The sequence below is a fragment of the Lonchura striata genome, chromosome 3 (assembly GCF_050655825.1).
Source record: "Lonchura striata isolate lonStrDom1 chromosome 3, ASM5065582v1, whole genome shotgun sequence".
Classification (NCBI taxonomy): domain Eukaryota; kingdom Metazoa; phylum Chordata; class Aves; order Passeriformes; family Estrildidae; genus Lonchura; species Lonchura striata.
In genome coordinates, this window is record NC_140705.1 from 91,155,208 (window position 1) to 91,178,726 (window position 23,519).

Below are 23,519 nucleotides of genomic sequence, written 5' to 3' on the forward strand. Positions count from 1 at the left end.
AAAATGGCTTGTCTTGCCTCAGACGGATGGTAGGATGTGCAGGCCAACGAGCCAGTCGGGCCAGGCTGTCTTGCCCCTTCAAGATTGTACTGCTGGAATTCTTTTAAATACTCTTCAGCACAGAGTTCATGTAAATTAGCTAATTACCAGCCTCTGCTTGGGCTTCCATGAGTGCTGAGTAGTGGAACAGAATGATTTAATTTCCCTAACATATTCTCTTGGCACTTTTGCATGCGGAATATGTTGCTCTAAAGCATCCCTTGATACCAGATCCTTGGCTGTGCTCCAGAAGGAGTTCAAGTTAAAAAGTATTCAGCGTAATTCCAGGGTTGGCAAACCTAGAGTTGTCACCTTCCCTGCTTCCTATAATTTTGCTGTCTGTAATGCGGGTTTTCCTCTTCTCTCACAGAAGATGATCTTGCATAAGTGTTTAAACTGTGAATCAGGGATTACAGCTGGCACTGCTTATGCATATGTTATTCTCTTGGGAGAGTAATTAAGCTGAGGTGAAGTGATCACATGAATCTTAATATTTGCAAATTCATTACACTTAAAAAAGGACTGTAGAGTTCTTGGTTACATTGGCAAATGAGTGTGATTGCCTCCCACTGTAATTTTCATCTTTGCCTATGCTTACTTTGAAATGTTTGCTGCTGTCAGAGACAGGAGTAGTATATTTTAATTTGCCATTGAAATTCTTATGAAAGTGTTTGTATGTAGGGTACAGGAACATTTTGACTGGCTGAGTGTAAATTATTTAAATCCCAAAAAGTTTTGGGATGTGGCCAGAGTTAAGCTAACAGGAAAAGGAATTTAGTCGAGGTCCTGTTTCTCCTCAGCAGTTGGGTCCAAATCCTGGAAACACTCTCAGTATGTGTTCACTCATTAATTTTACTGCCAACTATCAAATAAATCTAAATATAGACATAAGTACTGGCAGGTATTAGCCAGCTAGTTCTATTAATTGAAACATACTGATGTCACTGAAGAGTCCTTTAATGGTAGCTGCATTCTTTAGCTGTGGATACTATTAAAAAACAAAACATGTTTTAATCTTCAGACAGGAGGAGTAGTGTCTACATGTTATTTATATAAGCTTTGGCAATCAAGAGAAAGTTGTAGATCTACTAATTATGTGTTGTTAATTGCCTGTCTCTCATCTTACTCCAGTGTTTCAATGGCCAGAGAGATCACAATTTCCAACTGAGAAAATGGATTTAATTTTCATGATGCTTAATAATTAGACAATAGTGTTTTCCCCCCATAAAATGGCAATCATAGAACAAAATTGTGCATTGGAAGGTCTGAAGATCAGTGTGTGGTATGTGTTCCCTTGCTCAGCAGAGATTCCTTTTGCCATGTCTTTCCAAAAGCACAGATTGAAGCTCCATTTTGATTTATTTCAACAGCATCAGTCTCACAAGTAGCAGAGGACACCCTCTTGCAAGGCACAGAGTGGGTGCTGAGTGAAGCCAGCTGTAGTCATTAACCCTTTGTAGGTGGTGGCAGATCACAGTATTGATGTTACTGTTGGACCATGCTACTCACATCTTTTTCCAGATGGGACAGCATAAAAATCTGCCTCAGAAAGCCATGTTGTTCACATTCTTCCTTCAGTCCTTGCATCTTTTAAATCCAGGATTAGAAGAAGCTGGATTGAAAATTTTAAGTAGTAAATCTCATGCAAGTACTATAATTTGTTTCAGTGTCCTAAACATGGTAATAAGGATTGTGTAGAAAAGTGCTTTGGTCCCTCATTTATTTTCTATTTTAAGCAGCTAAAAGCATCAGTCTGGCATGAAGATAAAATCCAGTTTATTTTGCAGCCCTTAAAGATTTGTGTTCCTACCTAGTGGGCATCCTTATTTTTGTAATAATTAATTTTTAAATATCCTAAATTTAAAGAGGAGAAGTGTTTCAGAATTGTGTAAACTGGAAACTATGTAGCAAAAATATTTACCACTTTTCTTTGAAACTTTCAATGGCTTGTTCTTTAAGCAGCATATTCCCAGCCAAGTTGCACCAGTTGGGATATTTTCAGGATCACTTCTGCCCTCTGGCTCGTCATGGGCTGGTATTTCATCTATCATATCATGCAGTTTTGTATATGTGTCAGAGTCTACACACCTAAATTCCTGATTATAGATCATACTGGAAATCAGTATTTTTAATTACTGCTTTTATTTCAGGGAAAAAAAATAATTTAAACCACTGAACTTGCCAGAATTTTTAAATTAGTATCTACTGCTGGGTTTTCAAAAAGCCTAAAGCTAGCTCCTCTAGAAGGTAGCTTCGCTAGGCATCTTCAAGAAATTCATTGAGAGTTTAATGTAAGTCCATCACTACAGCTAAGTCATACCTGAGTGGTTTTGCTTTGGGCTGGGTTTTTTTACTGTAGTCCTCTCCATGGCTTCTGAAGGAATGGTAATTGCTGATGTTGGTGTGCTTCCTACTTGTTTATGGTAACAAAAAGCTGGGAAGGGTTTGGAGCACAGAACCTCAAAAAAAATCATGGTCCCTGCACCACCTGGTCTGTCATTAATTATCTTTTACAGCAGATCATTTCATCAGTTGAGGGAGCTTTTAGACAGATTACAGTCTCCAGAACTGATACTTGGAAAACTGATCATGGCTTAACTGTGGCTTTAAAATATTTGATATGTTTCTGCAAAGAGAAAAGGGAAAATGCATGTGCTGTGGTGTCTGGGGTAAGAAATATGGAAATCTTTGAAGTAAAGTTTTTTAGAGCTGAAAAAGCTTTTCCAGGGCAAAGGACAGTGCAACCTTTGACTAGGCTGCCTGCAAAACTGGTTTCCTCTGGAGCAATAAAGGTGAAAATTTGTCACATCTATCAGAGTGGAATGCATTTGGCCCTTCCAGGGTATGAATAATGGAGTACTTGACTTCTATGAGAGTGGTTGTCTTGTATTTAGGATTTTATAGTTGTTTTTTGGGTTGATTTTGGTTTGCTTGGTGTTTTTATCCTTAAAGATGCACAGACCTTTTATAAACATCTTTCATAAAGCTAATGTCATTATTTAATTTACTAAAAAAGTGTTGAAGTTATTCTACATTAACATTCAAAACTGCCTGAAATCAGACACTGATTTATTGGGATTTAGTCTTTCAATAATTTATTAAATCTAACATTTATGTCCCTCTGCACAAAACTTGTAACCTTTGAATCATTTAGAAGCAATTAAACTTTGCACAAAAAATTTAAATGTGTTTAGCTAACAATGAATTATCTCAAAGCAGTCTCTGTGCATTGAAAAAATCATGTTTTATATATATACATACACATATATGTGTATATATATATAAAAACTTTGTGTGTGTGTGTTTGTGCACTTATATTTAAAATCTCAAAAACTGCTGTTAAGGCACAGGTTATTTTGAATGAGATTGGCAGCACATCAGAAGATTAAATCTTCTAGTTACTTTGGATCTTATAGTCACTAAACATTGAATTTAGAATAGTCTGCTCATTTTGTGGAGAGAAATAATTTGAAATAGAGCTAACCAAAAGGCAAGATCTTATCTAGTAGCAAAAGCTGTGCTTGTTAGTATTTCCAAGCACGTAGAGCACAGCTGAAAAAAATCAGATTAAAATGAAGCCACTATTTATTCTTAAGTGGAGTTTACCTGATGCCCTAAGTTTTGGCTTTCATATTATCCAAATTCTGTATGACATTGATGTGTAAATCTGAAATTCATATAAAGTGTTAGCAAGTTCTCTTCACAATCCTTTTCCAGCCCGAGAACTTTCAGCTTCAGGCCCAAAAAGTACAAACAACAGCGAATTGAGGAGAGCAAACTGGGAGGGTGGGACTTCATAACCTGAAGCTGTAATTGGGCAATTAACCCCAATATGGAAATGGACCAAAACTTATAAAAGTGTGAAAACTTGTGACATGCCCAAGGTGTATCCTTTGAGGCCTTTTAATAAATCCTTACTTTATTCTTTAACTCTGTCCAGCCTGTTCCAGGCAGCCTCTCTAGGCATCACACCACTAGTCACATTTTCTGCAGCTGATAGTCACTTTGATGTGTTACTATACTTGATGACATCTTCATATTCATTTTAATCCATCCTTTTTAATCTGCCCAATCTATTTGTATTGTTTCCCTTCTCTTGAGGGATCACTGCAAGTAAGAGTCTTGGTGTCTTTAATGTGGCTGAAGTCATACTTTACAAGAAATGACCATTCTGGTAAAGCACTTACATTAAGAGCATCTAATAAAAGTGATTTAATAGAGGGAATTACAAAATTAAGCAAAGTTTAAGTCTTATTATAAATTTCAGATTCCTCTGCAGCATTTAGTTTGTGAATATTTGGAATGTACCTCAGGGAAAATGGTTTTGGATCCAAGCATATTCAAAACATGGAATAAGAACAAAAAGCTTGTAAATGAACTGAAAATCTTGCAGATCCTACATGATGAGGTGCTGAATTTTACTTTGGCTCAACTATTAGGAATGACTATTAGAAATATTGCCACCTCTGATTGAGGAGCACCAAAATTAAGTAGAAGCAGGGTGCTTATAGCATCATTAGCTTGTGTGGTAATGGAAATCTGTTAGAGGCTTCTGTGGGGATAATTCTCAAAGTGAATTGGGATAAATCCTGTGATGACAAGAAGCAAAAATGCATGTCTGTCCTGGAATCATTCCATAGTGGCTGTGGCAGTGTGTGACTGACTATCAGAAAGTTGACCTTATAAACAAGTCAAAAGCCATAGAGAAATAATGAGTGAGCATTTGTGATGTTCAGAGGAGTGGACTGGGAGATGCAAGGAGAATTGTGACCCCAGACTTGGAGGGACTGAGCTGTGCTTCGACGTCACAAGTTATTTGGACTCAATTTGCAAATGTATTTAAAGATTAAAACATTTAAATGATTCTCTGGAGCTCAGAGAAGTGTGTGAGCTGAATCCTACAGGTGTTTCTGGCCACATCACTGAACATATATATTATCATTATAATTGTTATTATATCCCCTCCTGCTCCTGTGGAGTGTCCCTGGATTTGGAGTAGCTGTGTCCATCCAGCTGATCAAAGTTCTGCCATCCCACCCAGTTAGGATGCTAAAGCACAAGTGTAGTCATTGTGCAATGTCAGATTAGAAATTCTGGTGAAAATTGTCCTTTGATATATAAAATGAATATCACTGCTCATCTACAGAGTGAGAAATGCAATTAGTCTCCTAGGTCATCTCTGTTTTCTGTCATTCATAGCCTTTTCCTTGTCTGTGAGAGGGGTCTGTTTTCCTGGGGAGCTTTCCAATCATCTGATGAACAATGCTGTTCACAGCCAAGTGTATTACTATACTAGAATTTGATTTCTAATCCCAAAGAAATGTAAAGAGAAATTTTTCCCTTGTACCTCTTTTTTTTTTTTTTTCTTTTTAAAGAACAGTTGACTATATATACAATATGGAGGAAATCAAGGTCAAAATATCAAACAGTCCTCTCTTAATTCAAGTTCATTGGTTCCTCCAGATGTATACAAAACTTTTAACTTCAAGAAGCTGATTAGCTGCATACCAGCATATATTAAAGAAAAATAAGATTATCAGTCTGTGAAAAGTTAAAACCGTACTATTTATTATAAGATTTCACTGGAGAAAATGTCTTCTAAGTCACTAATGCTGTCTAATATTTTCCCTTCAATTTAGTTTTGGGGTTTGATTTTTTTTTTTCTTTACCCCTTTCTGCCATTGACTGTCCATCAGAAATCTATTCATTGTTTTTTCAGTAAACAACACAAGACTTAAGGACAGATTTTGTTACTATACACTGCTGTGAAGCAGAAGATTGTTACAGTTCTTATTCAGGAGTAGGAAATGAAACAAGCTGCCTTTCGTTTTCCTCCCTGCTTTCTGTCCTAGTTGTGTACAATGCACAGAAACCTTCCTTAAGTATTCTCACTTCCAGTTGATTCCACCTGTATTCCTCACTGTTCCTCTGGTTTTCTGCCTATTTAAGTGATTAATGTTGCTATTAGCAACATCTGTACCTGTTGCATACTCTCGACAAGAAAATAGCCCCCAAGGTTGTATGTAGCAGAAATGGAATCATTAGGGTCTTTATGCTTTGAGGTAACATTCTTTTGCATTCATGCTGCACAAAACAATTTAGAAAGACTTGCTAATGAACATAAATTCTAATTCATTAGGCAGGTGGGACTGCCCTGGAAGAAAAATCAAAAGTTAGACCAGATCACCTGGTTCTTCATCAAGGTGTATGTCCTCTGGGTTTGTAGTTTCTGTTCAAATTGTTTGCTTGTCATACTTGGGTTCAGCACCAGAACACTATTATTTTTAAAGTGTTTATATGTTTGAAACCATGCAAAGACCTTTAGAAAGGGTGTATAATTAATAGTTGAGCCAAATGCTTACAGCCAGACAAATTATATTGGCTAATCTAAACCCAAAGATTCCCTAGGTTAGTGATTCTGGATCCAGCATCCCTCTGTCCTGACTAGATCTCTGTTTTTTAAAAATTATTTTTCTTTTTTAACCTATAAACTGTCTCCTATGGAATTAATTCTGCAGCCATCTCAAATGTTTGACAAGCACCTCTTTTTTCCTCCTTCTCCAGCAGAAGATGAATAAGATACAATTCTGCTGGTGCTTCAGGTGGTTTATATCACTTGAGACAGGCGAGGTGCCTCTGAGTTCATTACACTGATGGGAAACAGCTGCTGCTGCTACAGCTTCAAACTCTTCCTGCAGCCAGGGCTGCCTGAAACTGTGCACACTGACTGCCCAAGGAGTGTCCAGAAGGAGCAACTTGTGTGCTTGCATGCAGTTATTTGTCTCTGCTCCTAACTATGTTTTAGAGACAGCCAAGTCGCATTTCTAGGTTTTATTTGTGTCTCAAGCTGTGCCAGGGGAGGTTCAGGTTGGACATGAGGAGAAATTTCTTTACAGAAAAAATGAGTAGACATTGGGAAGGCTCACCTAGAACAGAAGCTAGACAGAGCTAAAGAATAAAGTAGGAATTTATTAGGAGGCCTCAATGGATACACCTTGGGCAGCACAAGAGCTCAGCCAGGGCTACACCCAAGATGAACCCAAAATGGATGCCCAGTTGCAGAGTCTCTCACTTTTATAAATGAAATTTAGAGATTTAGAGTCAATCACTTTTATAAGTTCTTCTCCATTTGCATATTGGAGCTAATTGTCCAATTACAGCTTTAGGTTTTAAAGTCCCATCCTTCTTGTTTTTTTCTTTTCAGTCCACGTTGTTTATGCTCTTGGGCCTGGGATCTGGATCATCTGTCCTTGGTCCCCAGTTAGAGAAGGAATTGCTTTGCCTCCCTACTCTATGAAGAGAGCTCACCATCCCCTAATATGAAGCCCAGACCCACACACTAAAGCAGCACAGAATCTGAAAAATATACAAGCTAAGGCCTGAGGCATCAATTGGAAATGGGCTGTCCAGGGAGGTGATGGAGTCACCCTGGAGGTATTCCATTAAAGACTGGATGTGGCACTCAGTGCCGTGGTCTGGTTGACACAGTGGTGTTCAGTCAAACATTGGGCTCAGTAATCCCACAGATCTTTTCCAGTGGAATTTATTCTGTGATTCTGCATGGAAGATGGATGTAAAGGTTCCTGTTTAACTGTGTGCTGTCAAGGGCTTTGGGAGAACCAGAAAGAAGTTGTGAAAATTGTGATGAGCATTTGTGTCTCACACTGTCTGATTCTCTGCCAGCAGAACACCTGGAACTTGCATCCTTTGCATCTCCCAGGTGTCCCGCCATCCCACTTCTCTCCCGCACTGTTCACAGCAGAGGCACTGGGCTCCTCCCTGAAGGCAACAGAGCAGTTCTGTGTCATCTCTCTATGTTCACCTCCACCATTTGTCATTGTTTGCTTAGGTCTTTTACAGAATAAGAACAAAATAGGTTTGATGTACCATTCAAGGTGTTCTTGAGATGGGTCACTTGACTCTGGCCAGTGGATGGTTTACATTGAAGCACTGCTTTCTAATTCTTGCAAATGTTTGTGGGATTCTCTTGGATCCTTCCTAAGCAGTGCTGTGTGAGCTGAGCACAGGTTAGAGTCAGTGGGGGAAAATGCCTATTTGTCCTGGTTCAATTTGCTTCAGTTTCCTGAGTTTCAGTCACAACTTAATCCTTAAACAATGGATTTGTTGAAGAAAATTTTCAATTTTAAAGGCTGGAACACAAACCTGGGGTTTGAATTTCATCCATGCTTTGGCTGTAGTAATCTTAGCTTGCAGTGCTCATACCTGGAGGGGCTCATAGCTGGAAGACAGAAATCTCTTGGAGAGCTGTGTTTTCAGTGTCTTGCTATGTAGTCATCTTCACAACACATAATCAGTATTAGAGCAACACTGCTCATACAGAGTGATTTATGGAGGTTTCAGTATCTGCAGGCTGTTCTTCTGAAGAAATATGAAAGCTACTGGAGAGTTTTGGAGAATATTACTGCAGTCTAGAATCACCTCTCATTGCTTTATGATAGTAGAAGGCTTTCAGCCAGCCTGTTTTGGGTAGCTGTGGATGCACCGCAAAGCAGCAGTCACAGGAGTGGTTCAGCAGAAGGTATGGCTGCCCTACACACCGTAATGGGTAGAAATTCCCAGGATCCCTGCAGCACTATAAAGCAGCTGGGAGCAGCCTGGCTGTAGTAACAGGGAGCTGTGTGTGGCTGAGGAGCTGACTGAACCAGGCAGCACAGCAAGGTGGGTCTAGCACCCCAGAGAGCAGGTGAAGCACAGCCAGCTCGGAGCCTACTCGCACGTCTGCACGGCATAAATATGCCTGCTAAAGGCTTGGGTAGAGCATTCCCGAGCTGCTGCTTCCCTGCTACCAGCTGTATCTCACCTACACCTGGTCTTTGACCAGAGTGGGCACTCGGGAACTGCTTCGTTCCAGCTGGAAACATCCCTTAATTCGTGCCAGAGGATTTCTGTGTGTCAACAGAAGGGTGGATTGAGGCATCACATTCTCCAAGAATTCTCTGTACTCTTGATGCAGGAAAAAAAAGGGAAGTATCTCAATACCCATGTATGAAAAGCAAACAAAACAAAAAAACCCTTAATTTTTACATATTTTTTTGTTTTTCTTGTTTAAAACATTGACTGAAACTTTAAAGACGTAGTGCATGGGGTTTTTTTTAAGAATATTTTTGTAAACAATCTTGAGTACGCTGGTAAAGCATGTCTGTGTGGACATGTCTTCATGACTGCAGCTGCAGGTTTGATTGCAGAGTGGGTGGCTTTGCTCTGCAATCTAGTATTGCTGGTGGGATTGCCTGATGGAGCTCAAGTTCAGTTTGTGGCACATGCAGTCAGAGGGGTTCAGGGAGCATGGCTGGAGCTCCTATCTACAGCTGTGCCTTTTTGTTAGCTTTGGATCGGGTAGCTTTTATCTTGGTGTATCAACCTGGTTTCTTTCCTGGTTTTCTACTTCTACTCCAAAACACAGCCACACCTGAGAAAGGCAGGTTTGGATAGAGATAATGTTATCTTGTGCCTGTCAGGCCCGGGTGTGAAAGCAAAAGGAAGTTTGATTTCTTTAATTGTAATGGAGTACTGTCTGTTACACAGCTTGAAAAGAGCAGTCTTTGTTTCCTAGATCTGATAGTTCTGCCACAGTGATAGGTTTGGCTGAGTAACTTATTCCTCCTTATCTTGTGTGTGAATTTGGATTTCCAAGGAAAAGCAGGGTTTCCCTTCTTATCACATCCAGCACCTGCAGGTTCTTGTATTCAACCTGATTTTCAATTATTGCCATCCTGAACTTTAAGATCAGGTAGTTGTTTGACCACAGCTTCAGAAACAAACTAGGAATAAATTTTTCTGCTTCATAGTTCTGCTGTTTCTTTGTGTTAAATTTCTTAATAAATAATGGATTTATTAATAAATAAATAGGCACTTGAAATGTTTCAGCTTACCAGCTATGGTACCTGTTGGCTGTGGGTTTGCTTTTTAACATTACATTAAGCAAGTTCCTGAATGGCTTTGTAACCAGCTCTTAAAGCCAAGTTTTCAGTACGTTGTAAAATTTAAGAAGTGGCAAACTTGCTTTAGGATTGGGTGATTAGACCAAGAGTCCTGGCAAAATGGCCTGCAGAGTATCAAAGGTGAGAGGAATTTTTCTCAAAGTCAGCCAGTTTTCAAAATCCTAGTGGTCTTTCCCATCAGTGTGTGTGAAATGCAATTTGCTGCCACCTGGAATTTGCTGCTCTTGGCTCTGTCTGTACTCCAGTCTGTCCTTGGTGCTGTCTCGACCTGGCTCCTATGTGACTTGGTCACTGCAGAAAAACAGCAGAAAAGAACAAGAGCTTTACACCCGTGTCTGGCTGTGACCCGCTTGTGATGGGGTCACTCAGGCTGGCAGGAATGGGATCAACACAAAGGAAGCAGGAGCAGGGGGTTAGGAGTGCTCTTCTCGGGGAGAGGGAGTTGGTTTGGTTCCTTTTCTGGCCCCTGATGGCTCCAAGGGGCTCAGTTCTGCTGGCATTCTATGCAGGTAGCTGCATGCCGTTTGTGCTGGGGTTTCTGCAGGGAGGTGACTCTGGCTGCTCTGATCAGGGATGGCCTCCAGCACACACTGGTACCAGCTTGGGGACAAGGGTGTCCCCTACCCTGCCTGTTTACAGAGCTAATCCATGGTTAATCAGGAACATTCAGGGGTAGGCTCAGTTAGTTCACACTTTCTCACACACAGATCTTTATGCAGGTTAGTTTGGATACAGCAATGAGCATTACTATTCATTAACCCTTAACGAGCCCATGCTATTGAGATTTTGAGAAAACAGCAGCATTACAACCCAGGAAGGGAAAGCTTGATCACTTTATTTATGAAATCTGTTATTTCTGTTTTCATGTCAGCCACTTCTGTTTCAGGAGAAGCAGTAGCCTCTCCCTTCCCTGTGCTGCTTTTATCTCCCATCCAAAAAAGCATTGCCAACAACCTGGCATGTCAGCAAGCACAGCCTGGCTGCCTGCCTTCAGGAGGTTGCTGCCAGCTGCTCAGCTTAAAACACTTGCAGACCACTCTCAGTGTTCCTGGGGATGGCAAGAGAAACACCACCTGGACCTAGTCCCTTTTCCCTCCGTATGCCATTTCACTCAGATGCCCAAAGACAAGCATACATGGAGCAAAAAATTCAGCTGTGCCATGACTGTGCAAAGCACCCTATGACATGGACATGGACTGTACAGATACCAACACTGCAGGAGAGTGTGCTGATAGAAGGAAAGATTTATTGATGATCTAAACCCTATATTAAGCAAGCAAGCAAACAACAAACCCACAGTGTGCGATTTTCCTGGTGCAAACTTTTAATTTCTATATGTAGTTATTTCACAAAAGATTAATTTTAGACAGTGACATCTTGCTTGGTCTGTTCTTCACTGAACTGTGTAGTTGTATAGTATCCAAGTGCTCCAAAACCAATAATATCACCTTCCACGGTGATGCTGAAAAAACACATTCTTGCTTTTAACAGAGGGGAATATTCTGACCTGCTCAGGAGAAATGGTATCTTAAGGAGAATGGAAACGAATTTCTGGCTTGGTGGAGGGTCTATACCTCTACTGTATAAATTCTTTTGCCTGTGGTTCTTTGATGTGGAAAAACTGCCATTTTCTTCCCTTTTAAACAACCTTCCCATAGGTATTCCCAGACTCCTGCAGCGTGTGCTCTGTTATTTCTTTTTCAACTCCTTTGACTGGCAGTGCATTTTATGGTCCAATCACAAAGAACAAGAGTTAATTAGGGTTTTGGAGGGGGATTAAGAGCATTTTAAACAAAAAATCCTCCTCAGGAGGTTAGGACTGCTTTGGGAAGAAATAGGGTACAGGAAGGTGGGAAGTGGGACTTTGATTTGTGATTTGACAGTCCAGTTATGACCGGACCAGAGTGATGTTCCTGTCACATTATGTTGTCCATTAATTCTTTTGCAAGTTTTATCTCCTACATGAGTCAGCCACGAGGAGTGGTGTCCAGGGATAGTGTTTCTTCTCAGGTTTTTTCCATGGTATGCAGCTGATCTTCCAGCATGCAAATCACCCATGCTCACAAGAATCAGATGCACCTGTTCCCTGACCACAGCCCACTCCACAGATGCAGATTAAAAGCCCCTAAAAAGAAAGGCGTGAAGGGTGTGGACTAGTTGAGCTAGGTAATTTCACTGCCAGAGGTATTTTTAGTATAAACTGTGTGCTCGCATCTAAGTTTAGAGTGATTGTAATTATGTTAGAAGTTTTGTTACACAAAAATAAACAGCTGCTGGAGACTGAGGGCAGCTCGGGACCACAAAGCATTGAATGCACTGACTCACATGTGGCAGCGCTTTTCCTAATGTGCCCATTGGGATTCCTTGCCTCAGCTCTACTGCCTGCTTCAGCAAAGTGGTTTGCTCTTCATCAATTTCAGGAGAATATTTTTGGTTCTTTTTTGGGGGATTTTGTTAACTAGGTTGTGAGAGGTGCTGTCATCTCCTTCTCCTCAGCAATGCCTGTACTTTGATTATAAACTGCAGACTTTTCCTTGCAAAGAAACATCATATTTACATATATACTATATTTTACCTATATGCCTGACATTTTCCCTGGGCTGGTCTATCAGATCTCAAGACTTTTGAAGATTCCTGCAATGGATTTATGGATGTATGCAGAAAGTGTGGGCTGCAGAAGGACAGCGTTCACATTATTGTGCTTACAAGGGGTTTGCTAGCCAAGGGCAAAGAACACTCTTCCTTAAGCTTTCAGTCAAAAACCAGTCTAGACATTTTTATCACATTAAACAGTCTGAAGCATTTAATAGGTATGTGACAGGAAAAAAAAAGCAGTCTGAACTAGCTGACCAGTTTTCTTATGGGAAAAGCCTACTGGGCTCAAGTTTTTATTCTTTGCAATGGTAATTATTATGCTGGAAATGCTTAACAGTGATGAAGACAAAGCTGGTTTTAGACACGTAAAAAAATGTTACCTTCACTTTCTAAGGGGTCTGCTGTGCTTTGGATGTGATGCTGCTCTTTGTTTTGATGGGTTGTGCCTTTGCTGAGCCTGTGTGCCACTTGTTACTGAGCTGTAGGAGGCCAGAGGGGATGGTGGCAGCTGTAGCTAAGCACCACTTGAGAACACTTCAGTTCATCCAGCCAGTGCAAATGGCAAAACATTTTCTCTCTGTCTCTGCAAGGGTCCCTTTATCAATTTTTATGATGTAACTGGTTAATATCTGTTGATTTCCACTGCATTTGATGGCTTCCAAACAGACTGAACTTTCTTTGACCTCCACCCTCACATCTAGAATCAGTTCTTTCACCTTTCCAGGCTTCTTCCCCATTCATCTGTTGGTCTGTCTGCAGCATGGGGCAATACTGAGCTCCTCCCCTCCAGGAGCCCTGCCATCCCCCTTCCTGAGCTGTCACAGTAAGTGACCCCCTCTGCCCTTGCCTGGAATGTTGGTAGTGTTCCTGCCACTTCTCATTTTCACCCCCACACACAACATCAGCATTGTTTTTCTTTTGGTCTTTCTTAGTTTATATTCCACCCAGTTCCTTCCTTTCCAGCTATATTGCAGTTACGCAGCTTCATACTTGGAATAATCTCTAAAAATAGCCTTGCTTGTACTATCCCTAATAATTCCCATTTCAACTTTCCCAAACTATCTGCTGTTCTTTTCTAGCATGGTGAAAGTGTGGCCATCTCGGGTACTTTGTCATGCTGCCTCAGCCCACATCAGTGCCAGACACCCCATCTTTGCTTCCTGTAGTTTTTCCTGTCATTAGTTCCTTCCTCCTCTTTTCAATTCTTATGATCTTCCCCACATATTTCACTTCTCTCAGCCCTGATGGCTGTCTGGAGTCAGGAATGTCCTCATGGTATTCGTGCTCTCACCTTTCCAGGGTGAGAGGAGAAGGTGCTGCTCATCTCCCTGCCTGTGTGGGTGTGCTCCCCATGTACCTGTGAGGGCAGAGCTGTCCTCTGCTTGAACTATGTGTCCCTTTCCTCCTCAGCACAAGGGGGGTCACAGCAGCAGGTGGCAAGAAAGAACAGTGATGATGATGAAGAGGAGGAGCTCAGAGAGGGATCAGCTCCCACTCTCGTGGCTGCTTGACACTGAATTTACATCCTGAAGTTAGGAATTTGGAGCAATTGAGTCCCCTGACTCTGGTGTCACCAGCTGGTCCAGAAAAATCTGAATAAACGGGGTTTCTCAGCATGCTGTAGATCTTGCTGTGTATTAGGAGCTGTCAAAGAAGTGTTCCAAAGGGGCTGTGTGGACCAGCAGGCCATACCAGCACTCCTGACTGGCAGGCTGGCCCTCCTTTCTGTCTCCATACAGGACAAATAGGTTACATACCAACACTTTTATTTTTATCCCTTTAGGAATACTCTGTCAAATCATCCACTTGGAGCAAGGAAAAATTGAGATGCCTTTCCTTCAGAAATGTCATAATCTATATTATGAATAGCTGAACAAGCCAAAATGCATCCAGCAGGAAATTCAGAGAGGCTGGTGGCTTGGAGCACTCCCCCACCCTGCTCTTTAACAGCTGACATGCCTGGTTTTACCCCATTTCTTCAACAAGCCATACATTCATATTCAAATGTTAGTGACTTTTGAGGGTGGTGTTTTGATGTCATGTAAACAGCTGAATGCCTCAATAATGACTGTATTAGCACTGTGAAATATTCTGTCAGATGAAGTTCTGAGCAGCTCAGGCAGCCTCCCTTCACCCCACAGAGACAACAGCTGTCAGTTTGGTGGCCACTGCAGAGTCAGGAAACAGCACAATGTCAAGAGAGTTGTTTTAATATTTGATTAGTAGAAATGAATATGCAGATTGCACAAATTCTCTGAGGCAGGGATTAGTGAGAGAGACTGTGATGCCATGTTTTATGCATTCCCATTTTTTGCTTATGGTTAACTACAAGCTTACCAGCTAAAGGATTTGGGATATTTTTTCTTTATCCTTGGCCACATTTTCTGCACAATCTTTCCTATTGTATTCAGAGCTTCTGGGCAGTGGCACAACAACTATTTAAAAAGAAATGTGGCTGAAACAAATTGACAAGAAATGCTTACTCTGCCACCTACCTACCATAATGAAGGAACAGTAACTAAAAGTTCAGAACCACTTGCTTTTCCTCTTGCTTCTCTGTGAAATTAAAGATATAAATAAGTGATAATCTGGTGTATCTCCAGCGTGGCTGTCTGTATTTATCCTGCTGGAAAGAGGGCTTCTGGATTTCCAAGTGTTGGGCAGCAGTTTATTTTCAGCTTTGCCTAGTTGTGATACACTCTGTTTAAAACCAGGGCAATCTCATCTTCAGCAAAATGCCCACTTTGTTAATGAGTTAGCACTGTGTGTTATTGGTGATGAAAGGGGTACTTAGCATTGCTAATTCTGTAAGACAAGTCTTGCTAGCCTCATTCTTTAGAGGGAGGAAGAGGAAAATGGGAAACAGTAAAATGTCCATCTAGGATTCCAGAACTGTCTGGCTCACACCCAGCTGCAGCCTGGATCCTTTGACTCCTACCTACCCCAAAGGGGATGTGTTTTTCCTGAGTAATTGATGATGAGTGCTGGTTTTGCATACAACAGGCAGAGTGACTGCTGAGGGGTGAGAAAAACAAACAAGCTGAACCTCTGCAACAGGGTTTAGGCCAGGCAGTTATTATTATTTTTTCTCCATCTGTTAAATGTCATTGTAATTCCCAGATCTGCTTTTTGCACAGGAGTGTTGAAGCACACGCTGTAAGCCCATGTAGTTTCTTTTCCTGATATTGACTGGGAGATTTTCTGTGATGTGAACTTGAAATCTTGGCAGAAAACATCATCACGTGCTATAGCAATTCAGAAAAGATAATTTCCATTCCAACCAGCTGATAATGACCTGCCTGCATCCCCCTACCTTTGAGATGTGACTCCAGGGTGATGATAAAGGGAGATAGAAAAGGGAGGGAGGGAAAGTGTTGAGATGGAATCTGAGCAGCATTACATCTTCTGAGATAGATACCAAAATCTTGCTGATGTCATGGATTAAACTGCATAATGACAATCTTAAAAGTATAAACACCCTGTGTATTTCCATGGTGACTAGTTTCTAGGCTTTATCCAGGGTACCAAGAAATTTGTAATTAGTTTAAACTCCCAACAAATACCTACTCTTAACACACTGCCAATTGTCAAATAATGAACATGGCTTTTTGATATTAATGCATTTTAGACTGCTGGAGCAACTGCCAAAGATCACCTTACCTTTGTCTGAAATTTTAAGCCAGCAATGTGGATCACTCTTGTTTTCTCAGAAATCATCCAGAAAACCAGCAAATTATAATGTCACTTTCCTAATTTTAGATTTTAAAGTAACATTTATGTTCCTCACAGCTTATTAATTTTTAATATATCTGTATATTTTGAAAAAGATCCTAATAAATCATGTCCAAACTTTATTAAAGTTTGGTTTGAACTAAAGTACCTGACCATAGGCAGGATTATTTCAAACAAGCAGGGGTTTAGAAGTTATTACAAAAATATGATCTTGACCTTTCAGTGCATTTTATTAATACGAAGCTGAGTTTGTGTCAGTGTTTGGAAACAGACAACTGTGTCCTCAGGATGTGGTCACGGAGCAGCTGATAGTTGTAGTTTGTTTTATTTTTGAGGTACTACATGTGTTCTTTCCAAAACTTTTCCTTGCACTTAGAAAGGAAAGACTGCTGATATTAATGTAGTTTGGAAGTTTGTTTTTCATGGTATTTGTAGTTAATAATTCGGTCTTAGGATCTTGCAGTTGTTTTATGTCCTTGGATCCCTGAACTCCTACATTTGTAGTTGGAGTGATGCTTACTTACAGTTGTTTGGTGTTTATCCATTCTCCCACCTGAGCTCTTTCTAGAATTTTTATTTCAAACTTTTATTCCTGTCTTCCTATCACATTAAAGTACTGGAACCACTTCTGCTTCTGATCTTTTAGAGCTAAACACACCAGAATAAATCTAAAAAGAAGAAACTGAAGTTCTAAATGTCAAAATCGCCCATGATTTTAATTCAAATAATTTGCACAAACACTTTGTACAGGTATACCTAAAAGTGAGTAACACTACTCACTGACTTAAGATGTGTTACCTGTCAGCTGATTAAACAACAGTAGAAATTAAGTATGGTATTAATTGTCCAAACACCATATTGAAAATGTGTTTTTCTTAAATCGGAGAAATCCTATTCCTTTAGGCTGTAATTTGCTGCTGTATTGATGCAAGGTGTTTACAAAACTGTATAGAAAGAGTCTGGGCCTCAGACTCAGTAAATCAGGAAATACTTGAGATGTTTCGCAAGTACTAATTGTTGGTTGGTTGGTTTGTTTGTTTTATTATTCCATGAGGTAGCCTTTGTTTTAACACTGCCTTCCATTGACAGACACAAAGTGAGGTAATTAAACTTAATAAAAGTCACTGCTGGTTAAATCCAGACCCACTGTATACATCTATCACATGCTATAGCAATTCAGAAAGGATCTTGGCAGCAATTACACAAACCATTTTTTCCATCAAAGTCCAGTTTGCTCTCTATTGCTAGATGGAGAGATGGAAATGGGACACTTGATATTATACTAAATCAATCTTCAGCATCTTTAAGACTTCTGCATGACTAAAGATTAAAATGTAGCATCTTCCACATTTTTAGACAAAATTTTGTATGGTTGGTGTTATTGGAGTGAGAGAAAACAGGGAAGGTTCTGAGGAATGGTTCCTCATCACATGCTCACATGAAAGAAAGTTCACTTGACAGATCTAACACAAAATGTTACTGTTAGATGCATACTGAATAATATGTGTAAATGAAAATCAATTGTCATTTATGGTCTTTTGATGAATCAGATTGTTAAATCCTCTGTACAATTCACAGCATTCTGAGCATTTTCCCTCCTGAAATAATCCCTTGGGGAGATCTGTGCCTTTCCTTTTTGCTCTCATCTTTGCTGTTACAAATTTGAGAATATTAACACCAAATTTCCTATTACCAGAAGGAAAGAACAGTAAATGCAACTTTACTTATTCCATGAGGTTTTCTATGTCTAGTTCAGTATTTTTTAACACCTATGTTTTTAGTAATGTCCAGTTCTGATAGCTCTGTGCATTTTAGCTCACTATTCAAGTCATAACTTTTTCTAGGAATATGTGTAGATTCTCTTATTGCTTTAGGAGTGTTTCTGAAAATTAGTAAAATATTACCTTTTCTTTGAACACTTTGATGTCACAATTGCAGCTTTATTTTTGTTTTTCCAGGCATTTCAAGTGACATCTATCCAAAGGCTCATTTTGGTCAGCAAGTGAAACCAGTAAAGCTGGTTTTACAATGGTTGCACACAAGGACTGATTCCAATGTGTGATGAGTCCAGATTACTTTGGTGATCAATTCAAAAGAGAAACTCTACTCCAGTGGCTCTGTATTGCTGCTAAGCAGAGAAATAATTTGCCTTCTTGGCTCTACAAATGTCTGTAATTTCAAAGTTTGTGAGGAATTAGACCTGAGTGAATCGTCTGAGAAGCTTTCCACAATGGCTTGATTTAAATGTATTTCTAATTGTCAGAATGGAGTTTTGTTATACTGTTGGAAATACACCAGAATAAGTTTATTTACAAAACTAGCATGTCTCTTTGTACACCATTCACTTCTCATAAAGGCAAATGCTTTCCCCCTCAAAGAGGATTTGTGGTCAGCACTTATGTAAAAAAATGAGAATTTTCAAATGAGTAGAAAGGCTGGGGAAAACTCTAGATATGAACAAACTAGGAAGCCATTAGGACAAGAAGAAAAATATGTGAGGAAACTGGGGGGTGATGTTTGAGTCCTGTGTTTTATCCTAGGAATTCCACTTGTTAGAACCAGTGGCTGTCATCAGAGGTGGTGACTAAGGCACAGCTGTGACCTGAAGGCAGGGCCAGGAGCAGGTACTCATTGTGAGCTCTGCCCTGGGCAGCCTCACTGTCCTGGGAGAAATGTTCAGCAGAGCAGCTCAGAACAGGCCCGTTCTTGTTGTGGTCTAAGCCCTCAGCTGCCCCTGCATGCCAGTGCATTCTAGCCATTTAAAGGGAATGGAAAATGAGACAAAATGGAAATGGAGAGCAGTGCTAGGCTATGTGTGCTCAGGCGCCTGTTGTGTGTCTGGTGTTCTTCCTGGACCTTGTTTTGGGGAGAACTGGTTTCAGTTGCTTGCATTAGCTGTGAGAATAATGTGTTTAAAAATAGCCTGCTGAAAAATTAATCTTGGAAAAAAAAGGGGAAAAAAAACCCCAGCAAAATTTAACTATGGAACAGCTTGGAGAGCTGGGAAGTCTTGGAATTGTCTTATAGTATAGAGTGGACACTGCAGAAATTCAGCAGCATGGACCTGTTAATTTTACATAGAATTCACACCTTAGTGGCTTTTATTTTCTTAAAACTTACTTTGAATTTTAAGTTCTAGAGTTGAAACCAAGGTTTCATATTTAAAGGACATGAAACTGCATTTTGCTTTTTTTCATTTTCCCTGTCTGCATTTTGCTTACGTTAATGTCAGTACCTTTATGACCAAATTAATTTGCCATTGAGGAGTAAACACATGAAGTTCTGACTTTCTTCAAGTTTCTAGAAACATTTACAGTATTTGAATATGAAAGTACTTCAAAGCCTCATTAAAAAAATGAAAGGGGCATTTTTAAAAGAATTTCAGTTCTGCACTGCCTGTTTGGTCATGGACAGTTGGATTTTCACTCTAGTTCACAGCTTTGCAGGGAGACTTGCTGGACTGGGATAAACTCCATTAAAAAAACCCCAAAGTTAGAGAAATATGCAGATCTAGATCTGGTTGTCTTTGTAATGAAGAATCTTGTTTACCAAACAGGAGAGATGCTGAAGGTTATATTATATATACTTCAAGGTGAGGAGATGTCCTAGGGTGACTAGGAATGGGAAAAAAATTCATTTTTGGGTGTTTTTTAATTGCTTCCTCATATCTGTAAGAAAAACATCCTGGGCAAGATTTCTAAACTCAGCATAGTGCTGGGTAGGCGATGCACTTGAAACCCACAGAAACAGTAAATGGGGCAAATTTAGGGTATGTCATTCCAAGAGGTAAGTGGTGAAATGACAAACACAGAGTGTGGAGCCTCCTCACCTCTCACTCAGCAAATAGGGATTCATTCCAGAAGCAAAAATAATAATGACTAAAAAAAATTGACAAGTCCCGTTAGGATACTCAGGGCTAAGCAAAGTGCGGAAATTGTATTTCTGTGTTTGAAACTGTGGGGGTCAGCTTTGAGGAACTCTACTGTCCTTTCCAGCAGTGTCTCAACATTGACAGGATGTTTATGGGATGTGAGGAGTATCCTATCCATCATGCTAGCCAGCCCTGTGGATTATTTTAGAATATCACCTCTTTCTCCAAACATTTGTCTCCTTTGTATTAACAGAATCCTTTCCTCCTCCTGTTCAGCCACACCTTGTCCTTCTTTTGGTCACAGAATGAAAAACCTAGGGTTTATAGCCCACACACCTCAGATTTAGCTTAGTACAGACAAGCTTACAGAAGACCAAGACTTTTGTGTTAATTCATGCGCTTCTGAATATGGTTCGTTTTGTGTTTGTATGGTTACTCTCTGGGTACTCCAGGTGAATTTCATGTCATCCAAATCATGCCTTCAGGCATAAATCAGTGTTGGAAGAAAGGGATACTGCAAGATACTTCCACTATCTACTACTATACTACTGCAGTATCTACTGTCTAACTACTGCACTTCACCCACCTCTCCCTTGTAGTCATTAATTAACTCCTGAGGTGTATTTATATGAGTGTTCTTTCTACTTTTGTGAATGGCATGTATTCAGAGGAGTTGTTATACTTTGAGAACTCTTAAGTCAGTAAGAAGATTTGATTTTGGTTTTTAAAGGCGGTATAAAAGTTTTCAAATTAAAATATTGCTGCCTTTAAATTTAGTTCCTTTGCCTTCTATGTCTCCCGGTTGAATTTTCACACATTTCATTGTTATTTAATTTCTCTGAAGAGGGTAATTCTTGATTCTCATCATAGTGAGGATATATGCATGCATATATTTGCAGCCATATGAATGCTACAATGTCATGTTTGTTCGGGTTTGCTGGTTGGGATTGGTGTTGTTTTTCACTGTCTTTGAACTGCTAAAAAAAAATGATGAAGATTTACAGAGGTCCAAAGAGTGACAAGGGAAAATTTTGTATTTTAGTTTGGTGATCTTAAAAGCTAACAGGGTTAAGAAAAAAATGGATTGTTGAGAGGAGCGTAAGAAATGTGAGAGACTGAAAAGAGCTTTTCTAAAGGTGGTGAGAATTTTCTTCACTTTCTGCACAGCTGCCAAAGCATAAGGCTTAAAAATGTTGTTTGTTACGATTCTTCCAACTCCTTGCTGCATGTACTCAAGCTGTCTTTCCCTCACACTTCATCTGTCTCTGTTCATCTGTAAACTGAAGTGACCTATGAGAGCAGAGCTAGAGAAGGGGCTGGGAAGGTGGGAAATAACAATGAGGTAGAGTCCCCGAGACAGAGGTTGGTTGCTGGATGAATTGTGAACAGTCAGGCATGTTTTCTTGCCACTAAATGTGAGGTTATGCAAATAAGATGAAGGATTGTAATCCTGGTTCCTGTGTCAGGGGGTGGTGCTGGGTTACTGGTCCTGGTCCAGACCCCTGACTTCAGAAAGGCAGCAGGGAAAGTGGAGAGGGCTCAGGCTGACTGCAAGGTTTGAGAAATGTGCATTGCAGCACACAAACTGAGGAGCTCCTTCTGTGTAATGTCTCAGCGATGAAGTAACGGGTTCATCAGACTGTGTGAGTACCCAGATGGAGGAGAGGACCTCTGCGGAGGAGGCTTTTCCAGAGCTGTGTTTCTGGGACTGGATGATGAACTTGGCTGTGCTGACCCGGTGCATGTGTGTAGTGTTAAGGTGGTGAGTCTTTCTGTGAGTTAAGTGTGTGCTCTGACACTCTTTATGTCCAGGCTTCAGAGTGCCAGATGTGGATGTGGCTTACACAGCAGTTCAGAGCACTTGCAGAACTTTTAAATCTGGTTTTGTTTGGGGTTCAGCACCAGTATAAAAGGGGAAAAAGCCATTTCTACAGTCTTGGGACTGTGGAGTAATATTCTTCACAGCCTTAAAAGTGCCATCACATTTCTGGTGTTTTAGCACAGAATGTGTCGGCTTTTCCCAGAAGGATGGGAGCATTTATTGCTGCACAAACTACCTGTTGTATTTGGAGACTATTCTGATAATAGAAGACATTTCAATAGATAGGGGAACAGCCACCATGCCATAAAAATAGTGGTTATCGCCTCAGGTGTGTATGTTTTAGGTTTCCTTTGCCCTAAGAACAACCACTAAGTTTCCAATTTGTTGTGATTAATCTGAGCTGCTGTGTGAAGTCCATGAGCTGCAAAGAGCATGGCCCCATGGTGCTGCTGCAATGGGGTGGCTATTCTGATATCCAGCTTCCCTCATGAAATGAAGGAAAAGCAGCTCTAGGCTGATCTGAATTGGAAGAGACATGAGAATTATATGTATTTTCAAAAACAAAAATAAAAATTGGCACTTTACTTGAAAGGATCTCAAACCATCTCATAATCCTCATGAATAAGATAATATTCCTTGTTTACAATGTAGAAGAACCAAATGCACAGGAGTGGCTAAAAGAAAAGGGGGCTTTTGATAAGATATTGGGTATAGATAATCTATTTTCTTCAAACTTCTCTTCACTGGGAGAAAAAAGGTACAGACTAATAGTTTAAATATCATTTAGCCTTTTTTAAAGATTGGGAAATAGAGACCTATTATTTTGAATTTTTATCCTGTTTTCAATAAAAATGAACACTTAACGGTGACATGTATATATAACTTTCAAACTGTATTTTTGATTTCTGTATGAACGACCAAGAAAGGGTAGGAGATGAGTTAACATGAAAATGTACTTTGAATGTTTTAAGTAGCAGGGTTATTTTTTCAGTAGAAAATTACCAAAATAACTGTTCTTAAAGCAAATGTTGGACAGAATCTTTTAAAAGTTCTTTTGTTCTCATTCTTTTTCTTGTTAAAAGATGTTTTATGTGAATGAAAGCAAGACAAGGGGAATACTACAAAGTTCTTAGGCTCTTTTAATCACTTGCATTTATTCTGGGTTTAAAATTCAGTTAGAGAAAAGACATCTCTGTGTGCATGGATTGCCCAGGCTGTCATGCTCTCCCTGGAGTTTTATGTGACTCTTTATTCTTCTCACTTGGACAAATGTTCCCGGGTCTTGTGCCTGTGCTGCAGCAGATCCAGATCTGGCTACCCTTAACCCGTGTGGTGCCTCTGGGGGCAGTCAGGAGTGGCTGAGCATCCCCAGCTGTCACTGCAGGGATGGGCAGGACAGGGTGAGGTCAGTGGGGTGACCCTGTCCTGCTGTCACCCTCCATGTCCCCTCTCACAGCACAATTCCCTGACATCCAGCACTCAGCTCACTTGGCTTTGT

The 23,519-nt window shown here is 40.2% G+C and overlaps 1 protein-coding gene across 10 annotated transcripts in view; it reads left to right on the forward strand.

The window, feature by feature from the left end:
* PLCB4 (phospholipase C beta 4) overlaps window positions 1-23,519 on the forward strand; it is a 190,541-nt gene that overhangs the window by 77,268 nt on the left and 89,754 nt on the right. Inside the window, exon 1 of one of the 10 annotated variants that reach the window (XM_085577022.1) lies at window positions 9,333-21,842. The exons of the other annotated variants lie outside the window; for them this stretch is intronic. The gene's annotated coding sequence lies outside the window, so the exon portion shown is untranslated. Of the gene's footprint in view, window positions 1-9,332; window positions 21,843-23,519 lie in introns of those variants that run through there. 10 annotated transcript variants of the gene reach the window in all.